This window comes from Myxine glutinosa, chromosome 11, assembly GCF_964187855.1.
Source record: "Myxine glutinosa chromosome 11, kmMyxGlut1.1, whole genome shotgun sequence".
In the NCBI taxonomy this organism is placed as follows: domain Eukaryota; kingdom Metazoa; phylum Chordata; class Myxini; order Myxiniformes; family Myxinidae; genus Myxine; species Myxine glutinosa.
In genome coordinates this window covers 21273323-21287926 of record NC_136271.1, presented here as the reverse complement: position 1 = coordinate 21287926, position 14604 = coordinate 21273323, and the positions used below count along the sequence as shown (strand labels likewise).

The 14604-nt window shown below is 43.2% G+C and overlaps 1 protein-coding gene across 1 annotated transcript in view; it reads left to right on the top strand.

Annotated features, from left to right (window-relative positions):
* The first annotated feature begins 347 nt into the window (after window positions 1-347).
* LOC137436478 (spectrin beta chain, non-erythrocytic 1) overlaps window positions 348-14604 on the top strand; it is a 213486-nt gene continuing 199229 nt past the window's right edge. Inside the window, exon 1 of the mRNA XM_068130302.2 lies at window positions 348-695. The gene's annotated coding sequence lies outside the window, so the exon portion shown is untranslated. The remainder of the gene's footprint in view (window positions 696-14604) is intronic.

Sequence of the window (14604 nt, the reverse complement as noted above, 5' to 3'; positions counted from 1 at the left end):
AGGAATCAATGTAATGTACTTTGAATTACAAAGACATCAGTAGGCCTATACATTGGAAAAAAACGAATACACTACATAGTGCATTTAGTATAGGTACCGCGTACCAGTATGGATGGGAATGTAAGCCGATTTGGTATTTGAATCTGGGTTCCCAACGTGTAAAGCACAAGGAATATACTATAGATGGGAATGTTCACCAGGCCAGGTAAATTCAAGAGTTAATAACAGCATAGCGCTGACCTGGACACCATAGTCACGCTACACTCGTCACACTACCTCGCTCCAGCATTTGCAAACGACGATGAGCAGCAAGCGGGCAGGTGTACAGAGCGCATGCGCACCGCGACCCTGCGGATCCCCATCCTACATGCGGCGCACGTCCACTCGACTCGTGTATCCTTTCGCCGTTGGAGCCGCTCTATCGTGCGTTGCGCCTCACAGCCGCAGTCCACACCCCGCCTCGCCCCGACCACGCACCCTCGGGCAGAACTCTCGGCACGGAAACCACAGTTGAAAAAGCGCGACGCGCGGGTGGACAGCTGGAACAGGACGAGATTAGGGGGGATTGTTTGCGCGTCGTGTAGTCCGTGTCCCTCCGCGGGGCGCGCTCGCTCTCACGGGCAGAGAGCGCCAGAACCATCGATCGACGGAAAGAGCGAGGAAACCTGAGGAGAGAAGCGAAGTGTTCAACTGAGGTAAGAATTATTATACTTTGCTCTCATTTATTCCTCCCACATTTTTATTGGGGGTTTTTTCCCCTTCATCCCGGTTTTTTGATCATATATCATCATATATATGTTATCAATAATATTGCCTGCGGATTCACCTCACGGCTCCGCCGATTCGCCCATTCTCATCATCATCAAGCGATCGCGTTTACCACAGGATTTAATGCAAACAAAACAATGATCGAGAATCTGAATGAAAACAAGAAACAGCAGGAAAAGATGTCCAAGAATGAAGAAGAGTTTTCCTGCCGCGCCTTTCCGGCTCTCATCATTCCTCTCTGCGTCATCTTCTTGCACATCTTCCCATCCTCGCCAATACGGGGTGGGGGTCGGAGATGGAGGGGAGGGGCGAGGGGGGGATTGTTGTTTTTCCGCTTTTTAAATCACCGCACGGTTTTTCGTGCTCTGTTATTGCATCTACCTGTACAGGTCCCGCTATTGCAAAATAATAAATAATTCATGTGGCGCAGTCTGCATTAGACGATCTATAGAAAATGCGTGATGGCTGCAGCTGATGATTCTTGTGTTGAGATTTGCGAGGGCTGATCAATAAGTCTGCACCCGGAAATAAGAAACTGTGGAGAAATATCATGAGAGTGAGGGTTGTGAAGAAAGGTAACGGTAATCGTCCGACAGGTTGTTGCAGAGCTAGTGAGTGCACCTTCACCTTTGAGCTTGAAGCTGAGCGCCCCTTCTGGCTTTGCTTTGTGGACATTCAAGTTCCCACGGTGTCTTGCACGAACAGTAGGGGAGTTATTGCCGACGCCCTGAACAAATTTCATATCCCTGTCCTGCATGACCAACCCAGGTAAGGCAAAGGCAAACAACCGTTCTTGCCTTTGCCTTCGGGCAAAGCACGAGATACACAGAGAGAATGAATGAATATCAGTCGTCATAGAAATACAGTATTTGTTAATGTTCAACGTGGGGGATGGCAGGATGGGCAACGGGGGATGGCACGATGGGCAACGTGGGGGCTGGCAGGATGGGCAACGTGGGGGATGGCAGGATGGGCAACATGGGGGATGGCAGGATGGGAAACGTGGGGGATGGCAGGATGGCCAACATGGGGGATGGCAGGATGGGCAACTTGGGGGCTGACAGGATGGGCAACGTGGGGGATGGCAGGATGGTCAATGTGATTGGTTCCATAATGGACAAAGTGGGAGCTGGCAGGATGGTCAATGTGATTGGTTCCATAATGGACAAAGTGGGAGCTGGCAGGATGGTCAATGTGATTGGTTCCATAATGGACAAAGTGGGAGCTGGCAGGATGGTCAATGTGATTGGTTCCATAATGGCCAAAGTGGGGGCTGGCAGGATGGTCAATGTGATTGGTTCCATAATGGACAAAGTGGGGGCTGGCAGGATGGTCAATGTGATTGGTTCCATAATGGACAAAGTGGGGGCTGGCAGGATGGTCAATGTGATTGGTTCCATTATGGCCAAAGTGGGGGCTGGCAGGATGGTCAATGTGATTGGTTCCATAATGGACCAAGTGGGGGCTGGCAGGATGGTCAATGTGATTAGTTCCATTATGGCCAAAGTGGGGGCTGGCAGGATGGTCAATGTGATTGGTTCCATAATGGCCAAAGTGGGGGCTGGCAGGATGGTCAATGTGATTGGTTCCATAATGGCCAAAGTGGGGGCTGGCAGGATGGTCAATGTGATTGGTTCCATAATGGACAAAGTGGGGGCTGGCAGGATGGTCAATGTGATTGGTTCCATAATGGCCAAAGTGGGGGCTGGCAGGATGGTCAATGTGATTGGTTCCATAATGGACAAAGTGGGGGCTGGCAGGATGGTCAATGTGATTGGTTCCATTATGGCCAAAGTGGGGGCTGGCAGGATGGTCAATGTGATTGGTTCCATAATGGACCAAGTGGGGGCTGGCAGGATGGTCAATGTGATTAGTTCCATTATGGCCAAAGTGGGGGCTGGCAGGATGGTCAATGTGATTGGTTCCATAATGGCCAAAGTGGGGGCTGGCAGGATGGTCAATGTGATTGGTTCCATAATGGCCAAAGTGGGGGCTGGCAGGATGGTCAATGTGATTGGTTCCATAATGGACAAAGTGGGGGCTGGCAGGATGGTCAATGTGATTGGTTCCATAATGGCCAAAGTGGGGGCTGGCAGGATGGTCAATGTGATTGGTTCCATAATGGCCAAATTGGGGGCTGGCAGGATGGTCAATGTGATTGGTTCCATAATGGCCAAAGTGGGGGCTGGCAGGATGGTCAATGTGATTGGTTCCATAATGGCCTAAGTGGGGGCTGGCAGGATGGTCAATGTGATTGGTTCCATAATGGCCAAAGTGGGGGCTGGCAGGATGGTCAATGGGATTGGGTCCATAATGGCCAAAGTGGGGGCTGGCAGGATGGTCAATGTGATTGGTTCCATAATGGCCAAAGTGGGGGCTGGCAGGATGGTCAATGTGATTGGTTCCATAATGGCCTAAGTGGGGGCTGGCAGGATGGTCAATGTGATTGGTTCCATAATGGCCAAAGTGGGGGCTGGCAGGATGGTCAATGGGATTGGGTCCATAATGGCCAAAGTGGGGGCTGGCAGGATGGTCAATGTGATTGCTTCCATAACGGACAAAAAATGATACTGACTGATAAGATTGATGGAAGAAGAGCAAGAGGAAGGCAGGGAATAAAATCGGCAGGATAATGGAATGGATGAGGAGGTCAAAGATGGATGATATATATATATATTTTGTTATGGCGATTGAAGATAGATTGGAACAGCGTTCTATGATAGCCAATCCCTGGAATGAATGTGACAATGATGATGATGATGATGATCTGTTATTGTTCATCAGGTAGTCTGCTCACCTCTGAGCATTCTGGTCAGACAGGGTTTGTTCTCTAGAACGAAATCTCACTGAAACTGACATGCTGAGGCAAATCATGGATGTGGTTCTGCATCTTGAGGAATGCCATCCTTTGGATTTGGACGTTTAACTAGCTGTTCTTTGTGTTAGGTTGTACACATTGAAGATTCTTCAATGTTCCTCAGAGTAAGTCATTGTGATCCAATGATTGTGTGCTGGTAGTTGAACTAAATGGACCGAATCCTCAATGACGTCACACAGTGTTTACGTTGGTAAAAACCAATCCTCTGAACGTTTTAATCCGACGATTATATGTTTATCAGTTGTCATTATACTATGATAACTTTCGACAACCGTATTATTTCCCCAAGAACATGGAAATTGACAGGATCAACTTTTAACAACAACAACAACAACAACAACAACAACATCATCATCATCATCATCATCATCATCATCATCATCATCATCATCATCATCATCATCATCAACAACAACAACAACAACAACAAGCTTAGGAAGTGAGGCAACCAAATTGCATATATTTTTCTGTAGGTTTTGTTCACAACCATCTTCGTTGATGCATGCTTGTCAGCAATCACCAAACATGGTAAAATAGCACCATTGGTCCATCTTGCCTTTACAACAAGTGTAAACGTCATATTGAAATATACTATACTGACTGTGGACATATCCCTCAATTCGCTATCGTAACGTTGGGGTATAATTAATTCTGGGGTCATTACTTCGTTTGGAGATGAAGTTTATTTCATTTTGTGACTTCCAGTAGATAATTTCAAAAATACCTGTAATGTTTATAATATCAGGAAGTCGGTGGGAATTACGATATAGGGATATATCGGATATTCCATACGGACACTCCATCCTACTATAATTCACCAAATGTCTGTCTGTCTGTCTGTCCGTCCGTCTGTTCCAGGGTACTGCAAAAACGGCTGAACCGATCGCAACGAAATTTTGGGTGGGTAATCCTGGGACACCCTGGAGTAAAATGGGCTATATTGTTTTTCCAATTTTTTTTCACAATTTTCCAATTTTCCAGTTTTTCCAAACAAGATGGAATAATATTTACCGATATGAACAGTGATGTGGCTTTTATTGAAATTCTACAAATACTGTTTAGATTTTGATGATTTGCGTGTGATATGATTTAACGGATGTTTATATAAATCGTTTAAAATAAAAAAGCCTTCAATTTCTGATATTTTGCCTTTTCATTTGGGCCTCCCAATTGAAGCCCCGCCCGTAGGGTGGGTACCGTTGCTAGTATGCTTAATGCAACACAAATCCTCAAAAATATTTACCAAGATACAAACTTGTATTAAAATCTATAAAGCACCTGCGAGTCATCTTTGGAGGAATTCACATCCAACAACATACATGAAGCTCTTGGACTGAGTTTTCATGAAATGTTAAGCGACAAAATTGACAGACCAAAAACAACCATTCCCAATTCTTCTTCTTCTTTTCAGACAGCCTACCTTGAAATTATTTTAAGCTCAGCACTTGGATTAAACACTAATCTACTGCATTTTACAGTGGGAAGGTCCACGACTACTTAACATTTTTACAACTTGAAAGGATTCCACAAAATAGGCACAAAATTGCATACCTACATGTCTCGTCAAGAGAGGTGAGCGAGATGTTGCCTGTCAATCAGCCTGGTGGAGGAGGGACCGTGGTGACAGTAACACAGTTCACAATCAATCACCACAAAAACATAGCAGCTGAATTGTGTGTGTGTGTGTGTGTGTGTGTGTGTGTGTGTGCATGTTAATGCTGTCATATTTCACTGGTCAAATTAATGCATGGAAACAGCCAACATACACTATCATTACATTACTAGGGATTGACCATTCGACAATAGTTCTATGATTGGGATACTCATAATAGTCCAAGATGCTTCATTATTTTAGAAAGAAAATATTTTGTCATACTACTTATATACATGAGTACGTATATATTGGAGGCCTTGGTGTGCATCAGACTATTGCGAGTATCTCATTTGTATAACTTTTTGAACACCCCAAACACCAGCTTTTTGGTTATCAGCTATGAATTTATCATTGTGCCAGCTCGGTAAAGGGTCAGCCAAAAGGGTTGGTGTTTTTTGGTTTCCATCTTTGTATTTCATATGATGCTGCGATCTCGGGTTAAAACTCCATATTATAAGTTGATTTGTTCACTAATGTGTTTGCGATTCATGCCAAATGCACTGATGTATTGTCATGTCCTTATCCTCTATGGTGGAATGGGTTGCTCACTTTAAATATGTGAACTACTTGGTGAATTTGTTTATATATAGTACAGAAACTGCTGCCCAGATAGCAACCACACTCTAAGATAGCAAGGAGTTTAACCTGGTGTTCAGGAATGTCCAAGAAGACCACAATTGAGGCAGGACTTTTGAAGTTGTTCTGGGTGCCCGTGGGAACTCACTGACCCTTTGTGAACGACACTGTGGGATATTTGACGTGCATCAACGATCAGTGCTGGTAACTCGGTGCTCCAGCTTAACCCCACATCCTCCTGAAAGATGGTCCGCACATTGATGTGTCCACATTGCCTGCAAAACACCAGGGTAGCAGTTTATAGCTCGGTTGAGGATCAAAACTAGGCCGGTTGAGGGAAAATATATTTTCAATGCAGTACTGGTATTGACGCTCATCGACGAGCAGGTCAACAGGGGGCAACGGATCAACAGACAAAATGAGGCGAAATAAAAACAGTGGACAACAACTGTTGCACCACAGCAGAAGGAGAGGAATTATTGTAGGAGGGTGAGAGTAGGGTCTCAGCGGTGTAGTAAATCTAAAGACAATTTCCATTTATTTAAAACATCAACCTTATCTTCAGCAACACGCTGCCTTGTTGCACCCCGTGGAGTCTGTGCTATCAGGTCCAGAAATGGAGGCAGTTAGGTTAAATCACGATTGTCCCTGATATTTTTGGTCTCAACAATCTCTCACTGGGAGCGCCCATTCTATTCCCAATTACCTTCCCAGCTGTTCAACACCTTATACCCTTTCTTACTGGATGCAGCTGCTCGTGAAGATTCCACACAGGCTTTTGCTCAGCTATTGGTACTATTTCGATAACTATATTGAGATGACTATTTTTGGAAACAAACTTTTTTGGAAGTACATAAATTCTTCAGATCTTAGTGATGTGGTTGTTTGGTTGAAATTGTGGCTATGAATTTTAACTATCTTTATGTGTATAATTCAATAGGTATCTGCAAATAATTGATGCATTGTTCATGTGTACCCTTTAAGGCTTTAGAAATAATAAGAACAGGAAATCTGCAGGAAGTTGAAAAGGAATGATGAGACTTTGAGCAAACAAATATTTTGCACATCCAGCTTTGTATGAGGCACCCAAGCAGTAATGTTATGACGTGCACAAGAGGTCACGTATGGATATGAAAATCTCTTTGACGTGGTGGTGGGCAGTGGTGCTGAAGGATCAAATAGTGGTGTTGGATGGAGTTGCTGATTGAAAGGAGGTTCAACTGATAAATAAGTTGCTACCGCACTTTCAAATGTCGGCCATGACTGAATTTCACGAATTAAACATTTAGACTACTTAATGAGGGATTTTCATTGCAAGAGGCTGAGTTGTTAAAAACACAATACGTCGAGCTCTGATGAAAGTACATCCACAATGGCTTCAGCTCTCTCATTGCTCTGATCCTGTTCACTCTTCTTCGAAACACTCATGGCAATGTAATGTGGCCTTGTTTCCAAGTAACTGGTATATGCAGAAGGTAACCCACAGGGGATCGCAGAACGCACACCCAGCTGTGCTCGATGTTGTTGAACCTCCATTTGGCTTTGCGAACCGACTGTGCCGACAGTCCTTTCATGAATGCTGCACAGGCAAACGTGGCTGAAAATGCACAATTTGTAAGCTGAGAAAGAATATTTTCCAATCCTGAATCCCATTAAAATGTAGAGACAGAGGCAGCAGTTGATACATGGCAGTCCGAGATGGACTGCGGGTGAGGTTGCAATACCCTTTTTTAAATCGAGGACAATGGGCTTAGCCCTTCGTGCATTGACTTTCATACAGCATGTCTGAAGGAATAATGGCAGCAAACTGCCTTGGTGCCTGAATGAACATAGAAGTCAAGAGATGTTTCACAAAAGGGCTGTGTTTATTTGCCTCGTGGAATTTCTGGCATGTTTATGACAGCGATTGAGACATTCCATGATGGCAGTTCTTGTGCACATGACGTTTTTGAATGCTTAACTTGATATCTTTGGTTGGGAAATGGATGTGTGGCTCACTGTAAGTCTGCTTGTTTCAGTGTAATGAGTATCTTTATTGGGGTTATTGTGTGATTGGCTTCGTTTTCACTCTGACTAAACTCAATCATGTACATTAGGCTGTATCTCAAATAGAACTTCTGGGCCACATTTACACTTGCGCTTTATTCTGGTTTATACCGGTGTCAGCCTAGTTTGTACAGTCACATAGTACTTTTGATGCTACTCCATGGATTTAAACTGGTTTGACATAAACTAGCTCACCGAGCTTTTTTGACCTGGTATGAAATGCTATACTGGATAGATGGACGGTGTAAACACTGTTGGATGAAGATTACTATTCACGATTGATTGTTTACAAACACAGATTAGAATTTAATGTATTAAACTCAGTTATAAAAGTTGAACATACAATTTAAAAAAAATAGGAATAGATTATTTATTGCATTTAAATTGCACAAAGCTGAAATTCCAGACGACATCATCAACTATATTTTTAACATGAGAACATGAACAACTAGAACAACACTCGGTAGAGAGCATACCTCCGCCAGGTTGAACAGTTTACGTTTTGTATCCCACTGATTGGCTGGATCTGGATTCGGAACTTAAATAAAATCGAATCGGCTTGTTCTTATCACCAACACAACTAATCCACTAAGTTTTCTCATAATCCACCCACAACATTTTGAACTATTCTGCAACATATTGTTTTTGGCCCCGTTTCTCAATGGTCAAGAATTACCTAGAAAGTATTTTTTTTTATCTTATCGAGATCCGGATCTTCACCAAAATTGAATCAGTTCGTGATTGTCACACACCCAATCTGTCTACCAGGTTTCGCCCAAATCCGTCCGTAACCTTTTGAGATATCCTGCTCACAGACGGACAAACAAACAGACTGGGGTGAAAACATAACCTCCGTCCACCTTCGACTGTGCAAGTAATTAACTCATGAAGACAAAAGTACATCCATATGAAATATATCCAGATACTGTTAAAGTGCAACTGACATGGGAAATTACCCCACAAAAATTTTTTTAAATCAAGATATAAGTTGTATGAATATAGTCGTGCTGAAAAAAACCTCCTAACTGACTTGACATTGACGGTTATCGCATTGTTCGGCACATCAAGTGAAATTATGTTCGTACAGGTCAAAGGTGTGTGCCAGTTGTCCGGTGGTCTAGTCAATATTTAGGTTAAACAAATCATGCGTACCTCTAATAAAAGTTCTGGGACAGATAAAACTTCTGGGACAAGATAATTAGCAACATTTAAAAAAGGAAATTACAGAGAAATATCATTAATAACATCCATTGTACTTGAACACGGGCTATCGGCTACTGGACCATAGGCCAAAATCGTTAGGCTGTCATCTCGATGCAAATGTTTTTAGGCAACCCATTTTCACACCAGATATACTTTATGATGTTGAGATTAGCAATCACCAATGTTCCCGCGTTTTTATTTGCACATTAACGAGAGAACAACCGCCAAAGAATTGTGCTCAGCTGCCATGTGACCATGGTGAGCAGCCAATCAACGGTGTCCATGTTTAGGCCGACAGACATATCCTGTTGAATTCAGTGACCATATATGCAAATCCTCTTAAAATTTCAAGTCAATCGGATGAAAATTGAGGATTTCAGAAATTTTACAAAGGTGGTGACCTTTGGCCTATGTTGACCTATTGACCTTTTGACCCCAAAAACAATAGGCTTCTTGCTTATGACCAACTCTACCATTTGGTGAAGTTTTGTGAAGATCGGTTGAAAATTGTGACCTATAGGTGACTGACATACAGACAAACAGACAGAATAACGCACAAGACCAAACAATATGCGTACAAAATGAATGAATGAATGAATGAATGATCGTTTTAAGGCCATTTTCCCCGCTAGAGCAGGGGTTAGGCTTGCGGGCCCCATGACAATCATGGTTCCCTGTTTGAGGCAATGTTTTTATGGCCAGATGCCCTTCCTGACGCCAACCCTTGGTCGCCTCTTACAATGCGCAGGGATACGGTGTACCTATTCTAAACCGGGGTACACACCAGGATCATTGATTCCAGCAAGCTGGTACTCAATTTGCCGACCTCGGAAGGATGACAGGCTGAGTCAACCCCCCTGGCATTAATTCAGCGATCGACCGGGATTCGAACCCAGGATCCTAGGATCCCAAGCCGGCACCCTAACCGGGATTCGAACCCAGGATCCTAGGATCCCAAGCCGGCACCCTAACCGCTAAGCCAACACCAGACACCAAACAATATGCGTACAATACTTGAAAAACCTTCGATTTTCACAAGTAAAAACAAGAAAATAAACAAACAACCAGAGTGAAAACTGAGTACTCCCTTTCAGCGCGCGTCATCGGCGGGCCCCTTCGGTGTCCGGTGATGACGTCATGCAGCACCTGGAGATGGCATAGGAAAGGAGCAGTGTATAATATTTGATGACAAATGCTCAATTGGTAAAAATGTTAACGTCTGGACAGACATACTGAAGCTCTATGGTAAATAAATAAAGACAGAAGCAATTGAAAAAGCAAGGCGACTAGCGCTTGGCACACTATGGCAGGGCTAATAAGGGCTATTTATAGTCACTATGACTTTGCCTTTCACATTTTGACAATTTTAAATGATTTTCTCCATATTTTCATAATAAAGGTTTGTTAAGAATTTGATGACAAATGCTCAAATGGTAAAAAGGTAATGGGCCAGACAGATGACACACACACGCACACACACACACACACACACACACACACACACACACCACCTCCCGCCGCGTGGGTATGGTGGTGGGAACTGGGGTCGGGTGTGGGAGGGGCTGAATACACTTGTACTAGCCTTGTTTCTCCAATTACCTCTGCCATCTGGGATGGAAAGAGGTTATGTTTTCATCCCAATCTGTTTGTCTGTTTGTGTGCATGATATCTCAAAAAGTATGGGGCGGGCCCGGATGAAATTTGGTGGACAGGTTGGGTGATTGACAAGGACGAATTGAATAGATTTTGGTGAAGAACCAAATCCGGATACGAGAGTTTAAATTTTTTAAAGTGATTCTTCACCATTCAGAGATGGGGCTCAAAATTATATATAGCATGATATCTTAAAAAGTTGTGGACGAGTTATGACAAAACATGGTGAATGCGTTGGTAGGTGACAACAACAAGCCAATTCCATTTTGGTTCAGGTCCCTATCCAGATCCTGCCTTTCAGTGAAATACAAAATGTAAACTGTTCAGCCTGCGGAGGTATGCGCTATACAGAGTGCTGTTGTAGTTATAAGTACTGTTACTATAAATGTTATTGTCACAAAAACTCTTTCCAATCCTCTATTTAAACTTTTGAGTGGTGTATATTTGTCTTGTTTTCGATGTGTAATGGAATTCATCCAAGACCTCGTTCGCAGAAGTGAGGCTTTATTGAAATCGATTCACCCAAGTCCTCGGCACACAAGCAATTAACGTATTAGATATTGAATCGTATACAGTATAAGTATAAAGTCTACTCAAGCATAGTATAAAGACCAGGCCATCGATCAGATCTTACCAAGATGAATGAAGCGCAGTACATGGTGCGTTCAGAATGTGTAATTCTCCCTTCACACACTAAGAGCGCTCGACTATATCCAGCATGCATTAGATCACCACACCCCAGAAAACCCCTCTTCTTCTTCTTCTGCTTCTTCTTCTTCAGTTGCACAACATTTTGTACAGATATATTTTCCCTTTAGAACATGCTAATGCAGAATTGCTTGTTGTCTTTGGCTCAGCTTGTTATCATAGGCTTAGCTTGTTATCTGAGGCACAACTTGTTATCCCAGGCTCAGGTTGCAGTTATCTGAGGCACAACTTGTCACAACTTGCTTAGCTTGCTATCCTAGACACAGCTTGTTATTCCCAGGCTCAGCTGGCTATCTGAGGCACAACTTATCCTCAGCTCAGCTTGTTATCCTCAGCCTGCCTCGCTTCTGGTTTGTCACTTTTGTTATGAGGAAGATTATTATCACTTGAAACTTCTTGTGATATGCTGGAAATGAAGCGGTAGTGCTAGAAGAGTCATGGTTGTGCATCTGACAGTTGTGCAGTCACCTTTTCTACCAACATTCGGCAAAAAAGCAATGCAACATCATCACACCCAAAAGGAGTGTGCTTTCCATTGAGAGAGGTATTCACATTTGTCATTTTGAGGAGAGATTCCATGTACTGTATTTTGCACAAAAATGGCAGGATGTGACTACTGCTTATTTAACCTTCATGAGGAAATGTGAAAATATATTATCTTTGTGATACAATGAAAAGCTAATACCTGGAAAACATAACTGACAAAATATCTCCTTTCCAAAACCACTGAAGCTTCTGATTTTGTAGGAAATTGTAAAAAAAAAAATTTTTGTTTATGAGCAGAAGGAAGCCTGTAAGTGAGTGGCAAAAGTTTAGCTACATCCTGAAGTGTTTCCTATCCATCAAGCGAAGAGGACGGTTTGCTATAGAACGGGAAGACCATCTTGTCGTTAGTTGAAGGCTTCCGTGTTTCCATGTCGTTTTGAAAGTTTCTTCTGTTTGTGCGACCTATCTCCCATGAGGAAAGCGAGTGGGGGTTGGGGGGGGGAGGGGGGAGACACACTCCCGATAGGTTTGGAATGGAGCAAAGCAGCATGCGCCTTGCAGTTCACTGATAACGTCCTGTTGATAAGACTTCCAGCATTTGAAGCAAAACATAACCTCGCTGTCAGATTGGATGTTTCTCTTTATTTTACTGTTATATTGCCTTAAATATACACATCATTATATTTAGGGGAGTAAGGGTTGCACTGATGTAGTAAAGCTGGAAAAAAACACTCATTGTGAAGTATCAGATCAGAATGACAGTTCAGTTGAAGTACCCCTTGCTTTGCACTCACTCAAAGCTTTCCGCTTGCCAAACTCTCTCCATATACATCAAATTCTTAATATCATACAAGGTTACTTATTCACTTTTCTGTGTGTGATATTTTCCACCCGCCTTGATGAATCCATTGTGCCCAATGAGTGAAAGTTTGCAGAAATTGTTGTTTTGTAAGGGTGAAAGGTTCATGTATTTTTGCACCTTTCTCTTTATGTCACTGCAGTACAAATACCACATGAACTTCTCTCATTAACTGCTTTCATTTGCCCTCCATAGAGCTTTCCTACTTCACTGACTACAGCACTAGTGATAGTGATCAATCACATCCCAGACAGCCAGCACTGGTATCGAGCTGGGGCTGTCATTTAGCAGGCAGTGTTGGCATGCATTTGGGCAACTACTGGGCTGGCTTTTGTGGCTTTTGTGTGCTATCTTGGACCACATCGCCAAAAACCTCGATCTATGTCTGTTTTCCGACCTGAAAAATGCTTCAAATGCTACTTATCCAACTCTTTATTAGTTAGGAAGCACAAAGTGCCTTCAAGTATTTGGCACTTGAGCATGCTAAAGACGATCTATTTTTGTTGTGCATTTAAACTACCATTTGCAATGAATGAAAAAGGAATGATCGTTTTAAGGACGTTTTTCCCTGCTAGAGCGGGGGTTGGCCTTGCGGGCCCCATGACAATCATGGTTCCCTGTTTGAGGCAATGTTTTTATGGCCGGATGCCCTTCCTGACGCCAACCCTTGGTCACGCTCTTACGATGCGCAGGGATACGGTGTACCTATTCTAAACCGGGGTACACACCGGGATCATTCATCCCAGCAAGCTGGTACTCAATTTGCCGACCTCGGAAGGATGACAGGCTGAGTCAACCCCCCTGGCGTTAATTCAGCGATCGACCGGGATTCGAACCCAGGATCCTAGGATCCCAAGCCGGCACCCTAACCGCTTAATTTGCAATGCTTAATCCAAATTATTTTTTGTGAAGAAAAAGGGCAACACATATCGTATGAACCCAGAGCAACACCAGCTTTGCGTCTCAAACTGCTTTGCAATCATCTTTGGAATTATTGCAATCTGTCCAGCGAAGCTGCAAACCATCACACATATTTCCAAAATCTGACAGCAAGAACACTCAAGAATGTGTGGATTGGGCCATATTGTTGGAGTAGAAGGAGGGATAGTGCTAGAAATAGCTGCTTTTATACTTATGTACACCATTGTGTCAGTCGTTAAAACATCTGATTGGTAATCAGATAATTTGTCGTTAAAGCCAATCAACAGGCATGACAGAGCTCCACCTTGAGGTAAAGCCATTATTAGTAAAGGGGAGGGGTGGGGGTAGGGAGGAAGGGGAGAAGAGAGGTGGTATATGGGGCAGGTATAAGTTGGATCTAGCCCAAACTTGCTTCATTATTCTTGTCCAATACCGTTCAGTAAGTCCTGTCCAATACCGTTCAGTAAGTCCTGTCCAATACCGTTCACTTCTGCAAATGACGTGAAGGCCATTCTGAAAATTTGCATGCATAACCAGATGATCCTCCTCTTGCTGGTGCATTATTTGTAAATACATGTATGCCGATTTGGCATCCAGATTATGCCCTGATGCGACAAAATATGGTAACATCTCCTGAACAGCTTAAAGGTGCAACCTCCAATTTCCAGTTCTTTCTGCTTTTATGAACATGCAGACAATTCCTACCATTTCCATGCATTGTAGCCATACTTTGGCAGTCCAAAGGTCTTGCATTGATGTCTTCCTTGTATTAATTTTGTCCACAATTTTAAGGATAGCTTCAGAGGATGACACCTCGTCTGCAACACCAGGGTCTACCATAATGCCATCATA